This window comes from Eptesicus fuscus, chromosome 11 (genome assembly GCF_027574615.1).
Source record: "Eptesicus fuscus isolate TK198812 chromosome 11, DD_ASM_mEF_20220401, whole genome shotgun sequence".
NCBI lineage: Eukaryota > Metazoa > Chordata > Mammalia > Chiroptera > Vespertilionidae > Eptesicus > Eptesicus fuscus.
The window spans coordinates 34,371,641-34,392,964 of NC_072483.1; the positions used below are offsets into that span (position 1 = coordinate 34,371,641).

Here is a 21,324-nt window from a genome sequence, read left to right on the forward strand (position 1 = left end):
TTAGAAAAATGAAGCAAACAGTACACAGAGAGCTCTAAATTTAATTAACATGTATCAGGTCAATATAAGAAAATAATTTATTTTCAAGAAAAGGAAGCCTTTATTTTCTTGTTTCACATATAAAACTGATTGAGTTGGTAAGAAATTTTGATAATGTTTAAGTGGAGATGTTTTCTACTGCCTTATTTTCTTAAATAGCTGACTAGCAAAAGGTTAAATGTCCTACAGAAACAAGATAGAAAATTATGCACATATTATTTTTTATTTTTAAATACTTTTTAATAACAGTAAGTTACTCATCAATAGGTATGTGAGAAAGCTTAATAGGGGCAATAAAATGTTATCCTACTTTATTACAGAGAAAAATAGATACGGAAATGGAAGTAAATTTGGGCTATCACTGGGTGGTGACATGAGTAATTTTATTCTTTTCCTTTTATTTCTCTATATTTTCTAAAATTTTATTATAAAACATTATTAATTTTCCACATAAAACATACATTAATTTTAGTAAACTATTAAAAATTGAAAAAAAATTGAAAGTCATTACAAAAGGAAAGAAAGCCTTGTGAGAAAATCCCATTGCAGGATTGTGTGATTGTAACCAATTTTATTCTTTATAATTTTCTAGAATGTCTCCAGCCATCATGTTACTTAATTTTTAAAAAAATTTACTCTGAGATGTTACTTATTTTTTAAGGAAAAAAAAAAATGAAGCATGAGAAGATACAAATAAGAAAATGACACAGGGTTGCCTTCCAGATCTCAGAGACACCAAAGCATAAATTAATATAACAGGAATTCTCAAATACAATGATAAAGTAAACTTTAATGTTCTGTTTTGATAGTTTCTATGTAGGCCCTATGGCCATCAATGTCATTATTATGAAAACCATAAAAATAACAAAAATCCATGCCCACATCCTCTTTTCTACATTATAATCAACTAGAGGCCCGATGCACGAAATTCGTGCAAGGGGCTTGGCCCTTGCAGCCCCAGCTTCGCCCGGAAGGTTGTTCAGCTTTCTGGTGTAATTAGTATATTATGCTTTTATGATTATAGATTATAGATTACATGACTTTGACAAGCTTGTTTTATTCCTAGTTGACAGACTCTGATTTCTGAAAGTTTATATGAGGCTGTGAAACTCTTATAGATGTGAAGGGAATGAGCAGGGTGAACTTTCCTATTAAGATCGAGCATTACTCTATAGAAAAGAAAAATGAGGAATGCATGTGTAAATGTGTGATTAGGAGGACTTTTTTTCACACATTTTCAAGGCCTCTTCTTTGTCAAGCAGCTATTGCCAGATATACTATTTCATGCTTAAATGTATTTCCCTTTACAGTGGAAAGCCATTCCAGATGTTCACAAACTTGAGTTCAGCAAGAGCATGTAAAATTCACAGCAAGGCAGTGGCATTTATACAACCTTTTCATTTTTTTTCGATGATCCTTTTTGAATATAAATCATTACTTGTAGAAATATGTAAGTTCAAAATGAAGAAAGGAGCGATGGAATGAAGAAATATGTAATGTGTGATTATATATTCCTTACATTTAGGAATATAAGTAATTGAAATAATTGTAAATATATGTATTATATTCACTCTTGATGAATATTTTTTTGTAAAAGTGATGTGTAACTCTTTTGTATAATTTCCCATTGAGCAAAAAAGGCAGATAAACAGTGGAACCATTTCTGAAACTAATAAAATGACAAGCTTTAGAGTTTAAAGGGTGAAAAATAAAGCTTGCTGTCTGGAACTAATGGCACCTTGTTACTTGATAGGGACTGTATAGTCTGGAACGTGTAGTTTTTACATTACAATAAATACCACTAGGAAAGTTATTGTTCTTATAAAAAGGGCTCATTTAAATCCAGAAAGTTACCTTGGAAAGCAGAGAAAGGGCATTTGGGGAATGTGCTGGAAGTATGCTGGAGTTTCCTAAGAGGCATTTATGCTTATGTATGTCTCAGTCACAGCATTCCCGAGCATGGAACCTGCCGCTGTAGTGTGAGCAGAGAGAAAATAAAAAACATGAAACATTAAATTGCTTCTCAGTGGAAAAGGAAGAGTAGTAAGCTGGAAACTGGAGTTGGATGCTTAAAAACAATTCTAGCCCTGGGCAGGTTTCAAATCATCCAAAAACAGATAAAGTGGGTTGTATTGAAGCAGCCAGGAGTCTGTCATATGAATGGTGTCTAGCCATTTGGAGTGGATAACTATTCTCGTCATTACCGATGGCTTCTGTTACTCTTAAAATAAAATCTCAGATTTCTTTGCTATTGTCCAGAATTGTTGGGTTTCTATTTTTTATCTCATTGGGTAACAGGTAAGTTTATAAAGAGGAAAGATGGTATGGGGGAGATTAGAGGTATACATACACTCACATTCATACTGAGAATTATATGCTTTATTATCATAGTCACCAAAGGCCAGGCGCATGAGTTCGTGCACGAGTAGCGTCCCACAGCTCGGCCTGTGGGATCAGGCCAAAACCAGCTTTCCAACATCTCACGAGGGGTATTAGATTGCAAGAGGGTGCAGGCCAGACTGAGGGACCCCACCGGTGCATGATAGGGGCCAGGGAGGGACGTGGGAGGTGGGCCATCCGGGGAGGGACTACGGGAAGGTTCCAGGGTGTGTCCGGCCTGTCTCACTCAGTCCTGATCAGCAGGACCCCAGCAGCAAGCTAACCTACCAGTCAGAGTGTCTGCCCCCTGGTGGTCAGTGCACGTCATAGCGAGTGATTGAGTGGCCTTAGCATATCATTAGCATATTATGCTTTGATTGGTTGAATGGAGGACCGGACAACTGGACACTTAGCATATTAGGCTTTTATTATATAGGATAAGCACACACATATTTATGAAGAACTCTAAAAAGTTTATAATGAACTCTGTTTAATTCTCCTGAACCACCTTGATATTCTGGCTAAGGAAATTGTTCCTTTCTAGAAGCACCACCATGTATCAGTTAATTTGTCCAAGATGTTTTGTGAGGAGAATCCTATTTTTTATACCAGGACTTCTCTGAATCTTATTTTTTACTTATGCAGTTATTAAAGATGCGATTTTTAAGTACTGATCCATTATGAATTGAATTCGGACAACAACATTGCTTCCTTTCAATATGGTCTATAAAATATCCACTTTATTGGTTGTTTTCAGGGACACTTCAGCTCTGTCTCAAACTGGGTATTCTTCCTTTCTAGAAGGTAGATTATTCATTGTAGTTTTGACACCATGGCCAATACATTATTACTCTGTATCATATTGTTTCAATTTTATTATTATCATTTCTATATCCAAGGTAGTTCAGATACATGCATTTCCAGTGATTAGTAATTTCCTGTCTGTGTAGTACTTGAAAAAAAAAATAGGCTGAATAATTAAAAGAATGAATGAATGAATGAATGACAAAATGAATGAATGAATTTTGAAAGGGAGCCACTTTATTTTTATTTTTTAAATTCTCACCTAAGGATATGTTTTTATTCATTTTTAGAGAGAGGAAGGGAGAGAGAGAGAGAATTCTATTGGTTGCCTCCTGTGCACACACCAACCAGGGATCAAAACCACAACCTAGTTATGTACACTGATCAGGAATCAAATCTACAACCTTTTGGTGTATGGGATGATGCTCCAACCAACTGAGCCACCTGGTCAGTGCAGTAGACACTTATTTTTTCCTTTCTACTGAATTCTTCATTGACATCTGGTCTATGTCAGGGAATCTCTTCATAAGACTTTCAGCAAATGAGAAGCCTTTATCCCACCTCTCTGAGCCAATTCCTGGTTAAGAACCCACTGACAAAAGAAAGGTGAAGGGTACTCTTCTTATATCTGGAATATTTTTCCTTTGAGTTTGCCATCAGAAAAGACCATCCCATTGGCTTACCCATGTACTTAGGGATTTATGATTCCACCATAATCAGAGGCATACACAGTAATATAACTTTTCAAAAATTTATCTTTATTGTTGAAAGTATTACAGATGTCCCTTTTTTGCCCATTGACCCCCTTCACCCCACACCGCCCTCAGGCCTTCAACAGCTATTGTCTATGTCCATGGGTTATGCTTATATGCATATACAAGTAAGTTATTTAGTTAATCTCTTCCTACCCGCCCCCCTTCCCTCTGAGATTCATCAATCTTGTTCCATGCTTCCATGTCTCTGGATCTACTAGTATTTTGTTTGTCAGTTTCTTTTGTTCATTAGATTCCACATATAAGTGAGATCATGTGATACATGTCTTTCTCTGACTGGCTTATTTCACTTAGCATAATCATCTCCAGGGCCTTCAAGCTATCTCGAAGGGTAAGAGATCCTTCTTTTTCACAGCTGCATAGCATTCCATTGTCTAAACATACCACATCTGTTTAGCCACTGATCTACTGATGGACACTTGGACTGTTTCCAGATCTTATCTATTGTATATAGCACTACATCAAAATAAAAAGCTTCTGCACACCAAAAGAAACGACCAACGAAAAGAAAAGGGATCCCACTGTATGGGAGAACACATTTGCCAATGATACATCTGATAAGGGGTTAATTTCCAAAAATATGTACAGAATTCATACATCTTAACAAAAGGAAGACAAACAATCAAATTAAAAATTAAGCAAAGGACCTAAACACATCTCCAAAGAGGAATACAGATGGCCAAGAGACATATGAAAAAATGGTCAACGTTACTAATCATCAGAGAGATGCAAATTAAGTGACAATGAAGTATCATCTCACACCTATCAGAATGGCTACCATCAACAAATTAACAAACAAGTGCTGGCGAGGATGTAGAGAAAAGAAAACCCTAGTACACTGTTGATGGGAATGCAGACTGGTGTGGCCACTATGGAACAATAGGATGAAGTTTTTTCAAAAATTTAAAAATGAACTGCCCTTTGACCAGGGATTCCACTTCTAAGAATATATCTTAAGAATCCCGAAACACCAATCAGACAGACATATGCACCCTACAGTAATGTAATCTTACCTTCCAGAATTAATATAAAGTCTAACAAGCACAATTTAGACAGATAATAATGTTTTCTCATAGAGTAGCATAAGACTTGATAAACTTAAAATAAGATTATTTTCCACACATTGATTTTTATTTTTCTCAAGCCTCCCCATTAATTTAAATTTAAAATGGTGTATATATATAAAATATATGTGTGAATTAATTATATCTGATTTTAAATATATATATATATATATTTACTCTATAGGCTAATTGTTTTGGCCTGTACACATTAGCCATTGGCAATAGTGGTAGAGTTGGCATTGTCTAATTATGTCTCCTAGATGGTTCTTAGAATGAAGAGTAGAAATACTTTGAAATAGTGTTGAAGAGTACGCGTTCAACGCTTGTTTAGTTTGATTTTGGGTTGTCTTTTTAAGAATGCAGATACGATAGCAACATAGGTTTTTACAGCCCCGTAGGCTCTTAAAGGGTGAGATTTTACCACTAATTTGGCTGGCTGTTTCAGCTTAAGCCAATCCACTTGTTCTAGCAAATCCTTTGAAATGATGTGATGTCAGAAGACAACCACTCTTCACAGAACAGTCCAGGCTAAATGGCAACATTCTTTCCCTGTTGGTCACAGGTAAAAAGCTTACTTTCAGTGTAGTCACACTAACCATATATTTGAAATGCTGGCTGTTCTATAAATGCATATTTATTTTCTTTCTTTGGGGAGGAAGATTTCTAAAAGTATATCAATCAACATGGAGCTTAGAAGCAGCTGTTCTTACATAACCTCCCACTGTTCTTCCTTTTGTTAATGGACAGCTTGTGCTCTTGTTTTGAGAGAGAGAAAAAAAAAAAGATAATAAAATTTAAAGACTCCCACAACATACCTTGAAGGATATTTATGTGTAACTAGGAAAGCAGCATATTTTCTTTTGGCAATATTGTTGTATTTTGATCTGTATTCCAGGTAAACAGAAAGCACATATTTGCAGAAGGATCCTTGAACTTGTTTTGAAGGTTAACTGTCTATTTGTTAACCTTTTAAAAATCTTTGGAAAATCTGCTCATTAAAGGTAGCCTTTGTTAACAGCGTCTTTGGATCCCTATTAACATCAAAGGCCTATATTCATTTCTATCTCTTGAAATTTGTATCTATAAAATACAAATATTTTTCAGCATGCTGAATTTTTAAAGCTACAGTATTTAATAACCAGCCCTTTGAGTGTAGGGCCTAATTTCTTTTACAAGTCATAGAACTGTGGTTTCAAGATGATTTAATAAGCACAGGTTTTGATGTTTCCAGCAAAATGTGCAGCATGCACATTTTTTAAATAATTCAAGGATATCAGTTTTTGCTTGGGCTAACATGAAATCATCTGAAAAGAGTGCAGCACTTCTGAAAGTAAACTACATTTGTACCTATGAATTTTGAATTTTTATTTTTTAACCAATGCTTTTTCAGCAGCACACACCAAGGTATCACTGAATGAATACAATATTATGAGGTGAAAATTCTAAATTGTTTTGCTATGCTATATTGTAAAAACACATAATCTTTTACCTGTGTGATATCTTGAAATGTTAAATGTTGAAATAAGGGACGCCAGCTCTATTCAGCATTGTTGGTGTAATGGAGAGACAACTGCTTTTCCTTGCTACTGTCAATCAAACACTTTTGAATTCTTTAATAATTCTTTAAGGCATTGTGTCCATTTTTATTGGTATTTATGGATATTTATTTGTATTTTTATATCTGTGATATGTATCTGCACTCTGCAGATGGGGGATATAAACACAAATAAGACGTTGTCTTTGCTTTTAAAGAGTGAACTCTTGGTTTGGGCCGGGCGGAGGGTGGGAGTGGGCCAGAAGGGGTCAATGGGGGAAACAGGGGGAAATATATAATACTTTCAACAAATAAAGCTTTAAAAAATAAAAAAGAGTGAACTCTCTACACCAGTCGTTGGCAAACCGTGGCTCTCGAGCCACATGTGGCTCTTTGGCCCCTTGAGTTTCTAGCAAAGGCCAGCTTAGGAGTACCCTAATTAAGTTAATAACAATGTACCTACCTATATAGTGTAAGTTTAAAAAATGTGGCTCTCAAAAGAAATTTCAATTGTAGTACTGTTGATATTTGGCTCTGTTAACTAATGAGTTTGCCGACCACTGCTCTACACCATTACAATTAATTAGTTTAAATTAAAAATAAGATTAAGTGCATAATACATGGGGAGCATGCTGCCAAAATTAAAAGAGATACTTAATGTGAACTACCTACAATTTCCTTGATTCCTATTTGTCACTCATAAACTCAACGTCAAATGAAACTTCAAGTCCTTTCTATTCTGCCTGCTAAATTCTCTCAAATCCATTCAATTATCCCTATTCTCAGATTCTTCCTGCAGCCAGATAACCTCAGGACTGCCCTGATGGCTCTCCCTACCTAAAAACTTGCCCACATTTCACCCACCCCTATGCTGCTGCCAGAGAACCTCTCTAAAAGAAAATCTCTGTTGATCTCTTACTTACCTAACAATATTTTAATGATTTCACACAAAGTCAAAAGTCTGTGTGATCTGGTCCTTTCCCAGTTTTTCAACCGCAGCATTTCACACACCAAAGCTCAATCCTGCTGTCTTCTGCTTTTAGATTTTTGCATATGTGTAAAACAGTATGAGTTCATGAATGCTGCTACCTCTGCATGAGATACCTTCATCTTCCACCTGCATTAATCATTCATGTATCAAGTTTGGTATAATTTCCCTAGGAACTCCAATGGCTCCCTGGAGTTCTCCCATTGTAGCATTTACACATTTTTAAAGTATTCCTTTCCTCCACTAATCTATGTGACTAATGTAACTACATGTTATTTATTTATCGGGTTTTGCTTTTAGAGTTCATTGTGTTCAAACCTGTTTTTATTTTATTACATATGACGGAGGCAAATACAATATATATGTCAATCACCATCGATATCCCCTTGCCTAAAATTTCTATATACCATTCACATTCTTCTCTTATGTACTTGCACACATAGATATATACACAAATATAAATAAATAAGATTATATAATAGGTACTGTAGATTATAATAGATTTCCTTTCTCTTAATATGTCTTGCAGTGTTACATATATATAATTCACATAGGATTGTATAATTCCACTTTGCAGCTAAATAGATTTATAGTGCATAGATATATCATCACATATTTACCCATACCAGTATTGAGAAGCATTAGGTTTCAGTTGTCTGCCATTGTAAAATATTACAGAAATATGTCTTGTAACCACTTTGTGAACCTGAGAGGATATTTCTAAAGAATAGTAGCATTGAGAAAGAGAGCTCACCCTAGCCAATTTAGCTCAGTGAATAGAGTGTTAGCCTGAGGACTGAAGGGTTCCAGATTTGATTCCAGTCAAGGGCATAAAAATCGATGTGTCTCTCTCACATTGATGTTTCTCTCTCTCTCTTTCTCTTCCCCTAACTTACACTCTCTGAAAATCAATTGGAAAATATCTTTGGGTGAGGATTGACAAGAAAGAGCTCTAGTGGCAAACTGCCTGGATTGGTTCAGATCCTGGCTCCATGTAATCCCTGTACTTAATCTCTCTGTACTGAGTTACTTTACTACAAAATTGCTATTATAACAATAGGGCCTTCTACATAATGTTTTTTAATACTTAAATGAAAAAAGATATATAAAGCACTTATGATAATTGCTGGCAAAAATTAAACACTAAATTTGTTATATATTTCTGTTATTAGCTAGATTTATTTATAGAAATAGATTTATTGGATCAATGCATATTCACACAAATATTATGGTAGATATTTTCAGTACTTCCATCTAAAAAGACTGTAACCATTATCACTCCCAGTAAAAGAGCTTGAGTACTTATAGTATACTATCAACACTCTAGATGATCTGTCCTTTTAATTTTTGCATACATATATTTGTGCATATATGCATATGTTTGTTTATATTTGCATATATATCTTGTCTCTTTTATCACATTCCTACTAGGCATGGACATCTTTTTTGCCATTTTTATTTGTATTTCTTCTTTTCCTTTGTATCCTCTATTCATTTTACTGTTGCATAATTTTTGCTCCTCTTTTGTATATATTTATAGGTCTTTTAACTCTAGATATACAAAATGATATCTTAAAAAGAAGTTAGCTGTTGAAGCAAAATATGTCAGTCTTATCCTTTATGACTTTTGGGGTTTAATTTTTTGGTAAAACAGTCTTTCCTAACCTAGCATATTTTAGGTGCCCAGAAATATTTGGTGAATGATTTAGGTTTCAGTTTAATAAAATGCAGATTTTTTTTCTCTTAAGTACTCAGTGTTCTTTCTGGGCAATAAACATGAACAGAATTTCAGAATCACATAACCCTCCTCAGGAAAAGTATTATTATCTCCATCTATGGAGCATAAATAAAAGTATCAGCTATCACAGTTAAATTTTCAATAAATCTATTAATGTGATTATATTACTTCCCATTACAGTAATTCTTTCTAAGTATCTTGAATGCGTTTATGCTCCATAAAGCTGATAAGCAGATGGTATCAATAATATTTATTGAATGTTACAAGATATTGAATTTGAACAATAAGGAGTAGTCATTGTATCTTCAGAGGGTTTTTTTATTAGAAATTCAGTAGCTATTTCAGATAAAACCTCTCAAATAATCTTATCATTATCAAATCTGGTTAGTTTTAAAGTATTTCTAGAGTGAGTAAATTTAACAAGTTCTTGTATAGATTTATTCCCAGAATAATCACCACCTTCTAGGATTTAGATACCAAAATTATACATACATCTAGTTTTTGCTTCTCCCTCACACAAAGCATGCATAACTCCAATCTAACCACTCTGCGTGTACAAATAATGCAATATTCTGAAATTTCCAATTAGTACATTCTACTTCAATTGGATTGTATTTGTCGTAATTAATTGTATTATTTAAGGCTGTTGAAAGTAAGAATTTTTAATGTTCTTCCAATTGGTGCAAATGATCAAAAACACTTGTATAAGATGCATGGAGTTTTACTGTCAGGAGTTGGCTGAGATTTTATTTGATGCAAGAGTATTAAATATGAATAAAACATGACTTACATACATATAAAGGCTTTACAATTCCTATGTTCATCTTGTCACTTATTTTTCAGAGTGCCCCCATTTTATTATTTAATTTTAGCATAATTAAAACTGAACAGCTTAAGAATTATATAACTAATTACATGAAATTTCAGTTCTAATTCTTAATTGAATTGAATGGATCACTCTCACTCTTAGCAGCCCTCATCTACTAAATTGATTGGTGGTCAGGTGGTTACACATGATCGCAGATTTCTTACTTCTAATACTTTCAGGCTAAGTCTCTAGTTTTAGGGGTTCTGGTGGATCATCTTTGCCTGATTTCTATGCTACACTCATCTTTTAGCGATTTTAAATAAAGTATTTGTTAAGTTCCAGAATTATTTACTTACACATGCTCTTAGAAAGGTGAGTAGGGTCTAGGATAACTTTCTGGGAACTAGCAAACCCAATATTTTGTAGATATAAGAATGACACAAGGCAGATTAAATTTCCCAGATGTGCTAAATTGAGGCTCTTTAAAATGGACCCTTGCAAAATCAAAACAAAACAGCAAAACTAACCTCACAGTGCTACCAGAAATCAAACTTAATGACAGATTACCTCAGCATTCAAATAATTTGCATTCCCTTATAGTAGCTATCCTTCAGCTTGTTAACACAAATTACCTGGAAAATAAACATTCTATTTTTATTACTTATCTTTATCCAATGGTATTATAAGTTGAAGAGAGATTTTCAGCAAGTCCCTGGTAGGAAGGAAGGCTGGACAATGGATATGGGCCAGGATAGAAGGGTACATCAGGTAGACAGGATGAGGGCTTTGCAAAGGGAAGGAGAAACAATTTCTGCAAGGGAGGATGTCTGTTTAACAAATAGATTTTTTGCATAATTTTATCAGAAGAAGTGTAATATGCAGTACTGTTAGTGTGGAATTATTATGCTTAAAAATAGATAACCACCATATTGATAACTGTCTATGAGCCCTGATGTGAGAGTGCTGTGTGAGACCATGTGCACAAATACATATAGAATCATTAACACATGGTTATGTAGATATGAATGGGATGATTCAGCAGCACTCATAAGAAAGTATATCTTTCTCTGACTCAGTACTCTTAAATTGGGGCAAGGCACAGGGGCAAGAGCCAAAACAGAGAGGACAAGAGGCTTGCTCTCAGAAACTAGGAGAACAATTAAGTAGGAGTATAACTGGTATTAGTGACAGCCCTAGTTGGAAGGACTCTGACTTAGGTTAGAAAGCAGTTTCAGAATTGTTAATACCATTTTATCTCTGTCTTGTAGTCCTTCATAGTTTTATCCTTGATCCCTTGTCTTTAACATTTGTGGTAGTCAGTTCTTAAAGCAAAAACATTTTATTAAATCCCATGATTCTTTGGGTTAGAAGTTCAGGCAGGGCTCAGTAGGATGATTCCTCTGCTCCATATGGCATTGGCTGAAGTCACTCAGTGGTATTCATCTGGCAAATGGGCCAGTCTGAAGAGTTCAAGGTGGTTTCCCTTGCATATCTGATACCTCGCTATGAAGGCTGAAAGGCTGGGCTGAGCAGGGATGATCAACTGAAATGTTTGTCTCTGGGTACACAGGTGATTTCAAGGAAGCTGTCTTTCCTTAGAGCAAATGTTTCAAGTGGCCTAAGTAGAAGCTGCAAGAATTCTTATGAGAATCCCAGCATATCCATTATCACATTCTATTAGCTAAGCAAATCATTAAGACAAACTTAGAATCAAGACAGGGGATTTTAGACCCAATGTTTCAAAGGAAGGAGTAGCACAGTATTTGTGACTATTTTTATCATAATGTTCCCCCTGAATTTGGGGTAAAGAGAGTTTAGTTAATCATACTTTTTGGTTCATGGCTATGACTTCTTTATTTTCCCATGATAGGCAACCATTCCAATTTGCTCAATATGTATATTTCATTTTAACACTTTATTGAAAAATGTATATTGTTTGGGGTTATTTTTAAATAGCATAAATGGTTTTGAGTTTTCCATTCTTTTTCTTCTCTTTATAACCCAAACATTAGGGTTTTAACACCCATTCCTGGTTTCTAAATACACATCTACATGCTGCATAGCCCTCCATAGTGGCCCTCCACTGCAGCTTAACTATTCACCCTTTGCGATGGGTACTCAAAGCAGCTCCAACTCCCTGACACCATTAATTTATTAGTTTCTGATTATTTGATTAACAAATAATATCAGATATTTTCTGTGTGCTAGGTACTCTAGATGCTAACAACACACATGCTCTCATGGACTTATATAAGAACTAGAGGCCTGGTGCACAAATTCGTGCATGGGTGGGGTCACTTGGCCTGGCCAGTGATCAAGGCCTATCAGGGAGCCGGCTGGCCGGGGGGGAGGGGCTGTGGGAGGTTGGCCAGCCAGCCGGGAGGTGGGGCTGCAGGAGGTTGGCCAGCTGCGGGAGGTTGGCTGTGGGAGCACACTGACCACCAGGGGGCAGCTCCTGCGTCGAGCTTCTGTCCCCTGGTGGTCAGTGTGCATCATAGCTACTGGTTGACCGGTCATTCCAGTCGTTCCAGTTGTTCGGTTATAATGGTCATTTAGGCTTTTATATATATATAGATGGGAGTATTGAGTTATACCCAAGATCAAAATTGCTGTGCCACAGAATTTTGTAAGATGGTTTTGCAGAATCACAGCAAGTATCTTCTCCCAGGTGCCTGTTAACTTTGTCCATGGGTTTTTCATTAAGCAGGATTCATTTTCTTTATTTTAAATGCTGTTTAAAATGTTAAATGTGTAATACATTCACATAGTTCAAAAATAAAAATGATATAACAAGGTCTCTGTAGAGAATCTTGATCAATACCTATTTTCACCTCTTCCATTCCTCTCCCATACTTTGTGTAATTTCTCCTGTATCTTCCAATAAGAAACCTTTGATTTTGATCTTGTTAAATTCATTGATTTTTCTGCCTTCTGGTTTATGCTCTTGAAGTTTTTTTAGAAAAATATTTTCTAATACTTTTCTAGTTATTCTTCTCTTTAATATTTTGGTTCTTTAACATCTTCTTATTATGAGATATCTTATTGCCTTAAATATTCTAAATTATATCTTGTTCGTACTAACTTTAAAATCATATGCAAGGGATACCAAGTTTACTAATTTTTTAAATAGAATCTGATCTTTGACCTCTGGAGGTTATGAGCAGTGCAGTGCATGAAGATTTTTGTGTTTTTATTGTGCTATATTTAAATGAGAAGTTTGAGAAGCTCTCACAATGACTTGGCAAATGCTACCAGCATTTTCTATGCAGCTCTGCTCTGTGCAGATAAAATCTATTGATTTGCATGAGGATCTTATAACTTTCTGGAGGGAAGGAACTAATCCTCTTCTAAGTTCCACATTTAAGGGCTTAAACTAGGGTGGCCACAAGAAAGAAGGTAGGTTGCAGAGAAGGTAGGGAGGACCAGTGGGGCAATACTGACCCGGAATCAGAAAAGGTGGGCACGGACACAGTTGTTCTGGTTCACAGAGAAAAGATGAGACCACCAGTTGTAACTGAGAGAACCTGGGTCTGGCTGCTCCTGGCAGTCGTGTGGTCACTGGGGACTAGCAAGTGGGACGAGTAGGTAAGAATCCTTCAGGCCTGCCATAGTGCTCTCGACATGACCTCTAGAAGCCATAGGTGCTTTCCTATGAAGAAACTCAACCTTATTTGTGAGCTGCTTCACTGTTAAAAGTGTTTGCCTCATCTTCATTTCTGTCTCTTTATGGCACCGTATCTCCCTGAGTCCTGAACCTGGAGGCATGGTTCCACTGTATTCAGAACCTCCAACACCTCATCTCTATGAGGCTAAACACTGGGCATCCCAGCTCCCTGTGGAGGTGGCTGGGTGAGAAAACCATACGTGCTTTCTACTAGAGAGCCTGGGCCAATTAAATAGGAGCAGTCTCATCCCTGAACCTAACTCAAAAAATGAGTGAGCCAGGCCAGCCTCACAGGACAGCAAGGTACCACCTCAGGGCTCATGGCCATCCCAGAAAAGAAAGTTTTGCTCCTACTCTTCAATGTGAAACATTTATTCAAGTCCACCTTGATGTACCAGTCTTGGGTATTTTTATTATAGCAGCCTGAACTAAGATAGCAATGTATCAACACCTGCATTTTAAGAACACCTCTAGTGACTTTTGTTCATGTTAAAGTTTGAGACAATCATTCAGTCTCATTTTTTTCTCTCCTCTGGTTGACCCCTTGTTTCCTCTGGCCCCTGGAATAGATACACAGGTTTGTTTGTTTTTTCAACATTTAATCTCTTAATTCTGAAGTCACTAAGCTTTATAATATGATTAATCAATAAAGAAAGAGATTCCAGTTAATAATAATAATAATAATAATAATAATAATGCAAGATTCCATGTTAAATTTGAATGTCAAGTTAGTAACCAGAATTCTCCACTACCTCTGCATGAAAGGAACTGAATTGGGCTCCTCCAGTCAGGTACTCAAATTCACGTGAATATATAAAGGAACATGGGGTGAAGCCTGGAAGGGAATAGATCTTACTACAAATGGCACTAGGATTTAAACTTTACTGCCTAAGAACTATGTGAGTTACATTTTTTTGTATCCAAATTTGGTATCCCCATATTTAGATATTTAAATTTATTCTATAACCTTGTGTAATTTATTTTTAAAATTAGGTGTTTCCTTTTAATTATGTGTAATTATGCATATGTCATCCTTTTTTGTTCTACTTTTCCAAGTGGTATATAAATATCCTAGTCATATATAGATCATCTGTGATTAACTCATTCTCAAACACTGTGGTTTTCCCAGTGTGGTCTCAACAAGACTAAAGAGCATCACCTGAGAACTTATCCTACACTGAGGGTAGGGCCAGGAATTGTGTTTATTGAGCCTCAAGGTGATTCTAATGAACATCAAAGGTGAGAAACACTATTGTAACCCTTTCTGGTCAACGTGTTCCAAGTGGCATTGTCATTATCTGTGCTTATTAGCACAGTCTCAGGCCCCATTCCACACTCACTATAATGAACTGAATGTATATGTCCCTCTCAAAATTCCCAAATTGAAATCCTAATCTCCAATGTGATGGTATTAAGAGGAGGGGCCTTTGGGAGATGATGAGGTCATGAGGTCATGAGGGTGGAGCCCTCATGAGTGAGATTAGTGCCCTTATAAAAGGGAACTCGGAGAGCTTCCTTGCTTTTTGCCACTGAAGACACAGTGAGAAGTACTCAACCTGGAAGAGGGTTTTTACCAGAACGGGACCATATTGGCACTCTGATCTCAGCCTTCCAGCCTCCATAACTGTGAGAAAATATTTCTGTGTTTACAAGCCAGCCTCTCTCCCCATACCCTGTAGTCTATGGTACTTTGTTATGGTAGCTCAAACTAAAAAACTAACATTTTTAAACAAGATCTCTGGTGATTCTGGGCCATGTTTGAAAAACACTGAAGTCTAGTAAATATTCAGTCTCATTTCTTGTCTCCTCTGGTTTGCTCTCCTGTTTCCCTCTGACTCCTGCAATAGATGCAATGGTTTACCAACATTGAGCCCCTTAATTCTAAAATCAAGTCACTAACCTTTATAATATGATTACTCCATAAATAAAGAGATTGTAGCCTACTCCCCTGCCCCCCAAAATACAAGATTCCCTATTAAATCTGAATATCAGATAAATGACAAATAATATTTACTGTATGTCCCATGTAATGATACTTGGGATATGTTTATACTAAGAAATTGTTTCATCATCTGAATTTCAAATTTAACTGGATATTCTCTATTTTTATTTGCTACATATGGCAACTCTACACATAATCAAAATTCCCTCCTTATAGAACTAGTAATTTCTGTCAGCATCAATGTGAATATTTACTAAAACAGCCATATCTTTTTACATTATAATTCTTCATGTGTTCCCCCCAACACAACCCCCCCCCCCCAAGAAACTGAAGATGAAATTCTGGTCTCTACTCTCTATACCTATGTATACCCACAAAATATATAATTAGTTCCTTAAATAGGAACTGGCCTTGAGATACAAAACACCTGTCTAAGACTTGTCAGAAGAAAAGAATTCAAAAACAAAATGTTTTGGGGAGAATATATTCTCCAACATACAAAAAATCAGCAACTAATTGTAGTAAGTTAAATATTTCAGATGCCAGGGACACATTTTGCAGCTAAGTAATTCTGGCTTATTCATCAGGAGTCAAATTTGCTTTAAATTTGTTACTCTCCCTGCTGGATCACTGCTAAAGGCTCCTCTAGTCTTAGGAGATAACAGGTAACACGTGCTATAATGTTTTTGGGGGGTGGTTTTCTTTTAGGTTAAAATGGTCTCTGCTATAATCCATGTGGGGGATTGGCAGTGGAATATACTAGTAGGTTCAGTGCCCAGGATGGGGAGAAAATGTACTTTCTTAAAGGAATCTCTTTGTGGTCATTCTTGAGCCAAACACTATGTGGAGATGAAGTGCACCTTTATTTGGATGCGAGTAGTGGATGAGAGCACTTTTTAATTTCAATAATATATTACAAAGTCTCTCCCTGCTCGCCAGGGTTCCATAACTTATACAAGTGAACTTAATCAGTGATATCATTACTGCAATTTAAACTCTTCTACAGGAGTACTACTGATGTATAATGTGTAGTTTTTACCAAAAGTCTCATAGAAGATAATTTAAGGGACAGGCTGCTAACAGTGCACACCGCTGTACATTTAAAGTTTATTTTTGGATCAAATTAGAACACCACAGAGCTGTAAATTTGATCAGATTACTTTGGCAAAATTGCCTTTTCTGAATGTTTTTTTAGATTTTGCCTTCACAGTTTATCAATTGTCATAGAAGATATAGTTCCATGCATTTTGATTCTCACCTTTTTATTTTGATTACCTTATTTTCTTTTTATAGTCCATTTACATTATATACATTATCTTTATATTAGGGACATAGTGTTATAATTTTTGTTTAATATGAAAGTCAGCATTTGTGTGATAAAGGGCAGTTTAAAAAATAATATAAAATAAACATACTTGTACCCAACATGCTTTAAAAACTAGGTACTAAATTGCCCTAGGTCCGTGGTCAGCAAACTTCGGCTCTCGAGCCACATGCGGCTCTTTGGCCCCCCTGAGTGTGGCTCTTCCACAAAATACCACGGCCTGGGCGAGTCTATTTTGAAGAAGTGGCATTAGAAGAAGTTTAAGTTTAAAAAATTTGGCTCTCAAAAGAAAATTTCAATCGTTGTACTGTTGATATTTGGCTCTGTTGACTAATGAGTTTGCTGACCACTGCCCTAGGTGGTTTTGCTCAGTGGGTAGAGCATTGGCCTTTGGACTGAAGGGTTGTGGGTTCCATTCAGGTCAAGGGCACGTACCTGGGTTGCAGGCTTGATCCCCGGTCCACATCAGGATGCATGCGGGAGGCAACTAATATATCTTTCACTCTTCCACTCTCTCTAAAAATAATGGATAAATATCCTTGGCTGAGGATTAACAAAACAAAACAAACCCATCTAGGTACCAATTGTATTTAAAAGCACCTGCATGCCTCTTCTTAATTGCATCATCTTGACCATCTGCTGCTAGAATTGAGTGCTATTCTAAATTTTGTGATATTCTATTGCTTCCTTCCCTTACTAGTTTTTACCACATATATGTTATTTGCTTGTTTTGATGGTTTATATAATGGGAATTATTTGTATGTACACCATACCATGGATCAAAAATTCACACCCTTTGCTAGCCCCCTTTTGCCTCAGGTTCAGCTGTGTTTTCCAGTATAGCCCACATGAAATTATACAGGTCCAAATAACAAAATGAAGTATGACATAAATTTAAACAATATAACCTATCCTTCATTAATATCCCTACTGAGTATTTCTAAATCCCCTCTCTTTCTAATAATGTAAATTCAAAGGATTCCAGTATAAATATTTTTCTCCAACAACTTATTCCCCTTGTCTCAGCTGGATGAGTGACAAGGGCAATAGATAAAATGACAAAAGTAGAATGGGAGTAATTAATATGCCTGGACAGTTTGTTTCTCATCATTATGTCTTATGAGGAACTAAAGAAAAACTCACAGCTCATCATCAATATTCCCTTTATAGAACTATTTGCTTTTCTATAAAAAATGCAATGCAGAATAAAACTAATCAAGACATTGGCTACACATAAATACAAATATAATACAAGCGTTGAAAATGCAGAGAAAAGTATATGGCACAATTCGATAAGATTATCTCTTGACATAATATGTGATAAAAAAAAAGCTATTAAGTAATTGTAATTTTTAGTACTTAGAAACTTCCCTATATTTCTATTACTCAAAAATATTCCTTTCATTCTGAATAACTCCTCTAGACATTTAATGAAAATAAATTTCTAGAAAGTTAGTTTAGATGAAAAATAAGGATATAGTCTACTTTTAACGAAGTAATGTTTATGTATTCTGAATGGTGCCTGTCTGTATCAACAAACATCTTAATTGTATGTTCATCTGCCCCTGAGGAGTGAGAAGTAAATTGGAACACCTTTATTTTTTTTCTCCAAAACCACAAATATCTAGCTCTTGAAATAAGTTGATAGCTGCTGCTTATTACAGAAATAGAGAAGAGTAAATGTGCTATTTCCGAAGGACACAGAGCTCTGTAGGAAAATGCCTGAGGCAATCTTCATTAAGGGAGAAATTCATTGACTGGTTTGAACAATTACAACAGCAGCTGTGTTGTCTCTGTGATCTCCTTTGGGCTTGAATGCGGTTGTAGTGGGTTGCATAATTAATTTTGTCTTATGGAAAATATTTGAAGTTATTGCTCGTGTACTCGGCATTCAAAATACCTTGATTCTTAAGCTTGGCTAGCACTACAGACACAGTTTGCTTCTGTGTCTTTATACACACTCTTCTTTCAGCCCAGAATGCTCTATCCTTTATTCATCTGAAAAATGCCTTCAAGATCTGGTTCAACTATTGTTAACTATTTTTGCTGAATCTCTTCACATATCACTTTATCTGTAGCCATAAAATTGCATTTATGACTATGTGCTTTTATTTACATCTTTAACTCAATTGGGAGCTCTTGAAGATTACTTTGTAGTCAGATGATTACAAAACTTGTCCAGTTTCTATAAATCTTTGAATCTTAATGAGTATCAGCAACTCATCTGTAAAATGGGTGTATTCAATTCTGCTCTATCTACTCCACAGAAAAAGTGAGTCTCTAAACAAGGGGATGATATGTGATCTATAAAACTACATAGTTTGCAAATGACTTATCTCTATTTTTAAAGTAATATTCTTTACTGAACTCACTTTTCTGGATGCTGAGTTCAACCAAACAAGTGGAGGGGTCTCATTACAATAATGCTCCTTCTGGTTGCTCACTCAGCAACAGAGATATCACCAGAACGTGAATGTGTCTTCTGGCACTCAAACTTGTCAATAGCTGCAGCCCACATGTCTCCTCCCTCAGAGCCAAATTAGTAGTGATGTATCTGTTAAATGTAATGAACAAAATAAACTAGCAAACAAAATAGTAACAGATGCATAGAGACAGAGAACAGACTGACAGCTGTCAGAATGGGATGGGGGTTCTAGGTGAAAAAAGGTGAAGGGATTAGCAAAAAACAAATCAACTCACAGATACAGACAACAGTATGGTGATTACCAGAGGGAAAGGGTCTCGGGAGAGCTAGAAGACATAGATAATGGGGGGAGGGGACTTGACTTGGGGTGATGAACACATAATGCAATATACAGATGGTGTATTATGGAACGGTCATCTGAAATCTATATACTTTCATTAACTAACTATGGGCCCAGTGCACAAATCCGTGCACCTTGAAAGGAACAGTGGGCTACGAGGCTGTGGTAGGCACAGGGGCGGGTCTCAGCCCATCCTCCGCAACCCTGCCTGGCCCCTCCCACCATAGCCCGGGACCCCTGTCTACCAGCAGCCCCGCTCCTGCCACTGCCACTCCCATGCGCTGATGGTGCTGGCCCTGCTTGCACCCGCTGATGGTGCAGAGCAATTGGGGCCAGCACCAGCAGCGGATGTGAGCGGCGGCTGCTGCCCCATTCGCCCCTCAGGGGCAGGGGGAGGTGGAAAAGCCTTCAGGGGCGATCGGGGCCAGCAGATGCCACTTGCACCCGTTGATAGTGCCGAGTGATTGGGACTGACGCCAGGCACCTGCAGCAGGTGCGAGTAGCGGCTCTGGCGCCAGCTGCTGGTGCAAGCAGGGCCAGCGCCAGCAGCAGGGTGAGTGCCGGGCGGGATCACAGCACGCGGGAGCAAAGAATTTTCAGTAACCACCAGAGGCTCGCCCCATGACAGTGACCAGCGCCCTGCCTTCCTGGTGGTCAGCGCATGTCATAGCGACCGGTTGTTCTGTTGCTCTGGTTGTTCCACCATTCGGTCTATTTGCATATTAGCCGTTATTATATAGGATGCCAACCCAATACAGTCAATTAAAAAGAAATAATTTAAAAAACAGATTCTATAGCAGATTCAGAAATTGATATGCTCTAAGAAGTGTTATTTATTATATTCTGCTACATAAATTATATTTCAGTACAATATGAATGATGTAAATATTGAAATCCAAATGCCTTATAAAGCCTGAATGATTTCCATTATAAGAAAAAATAAGCGTTTTTTAAAAAAAGATGGCCAAATTTATGAAATTATATTAATTCAAGCCTAAAGGCAAATGCTGAAAGTTTATCAGGTTTCTTATGTGACCACAAAAGGAAAGGCATGAAAAGTATGAAACCTATTTTCTCGATGTGTTTCCTGTCGCTCCAATTTTTTTTTTTTGTGGGAAAATAAAATACACACAGGTGTGCACATGTGTCTGCTGCCTCCTCTTGGAAGCTTTCTGACGTCTCGTGTCTCTCTTCCCTAATTCTCCCTGAGCAGAACGAATCACTCCATTATCAATGCTTCTGTAGAATTAATTGCCTAAACCTTTGTTTTAAAATGTGACATTGCTTTGGAATGATCTGTCTGTGTCTGCTTTGTCCCCCACACAAGCCTGTCTTTTCCTTTTGTAGGACCTGCCTAACTCACACCCAGGACTCAGAAGGGCCCCAGGAAACACGGACTCTTGAAAAATGCTGGACTTTTTAATTTTTCCTCCAGACCCTTAGTATTAAGTATGCTCTGAAAAAGGCAAGGGAAACAGGGGGCTTGAATACATGGTAGAGAA

The 21,324-nt window shown here is 36.7% G+C and overlaps 1 protein-coding gene across 4 annotated transcripts in view; it reads left to right on the plus strand.

Annotated features, from left to right (window-relative positions):
* The window catches only part of GALNT13 (polypeptide N-acetylgalactosaminyltransferase 13), a 407,064-nt gene that overhangs the window by 260,186 nt on the left and 125,554 nt on the right, over positions 1-21,324 (plus strand). The gene's annotated exons all lie outside the window — the stretch shown is intronic.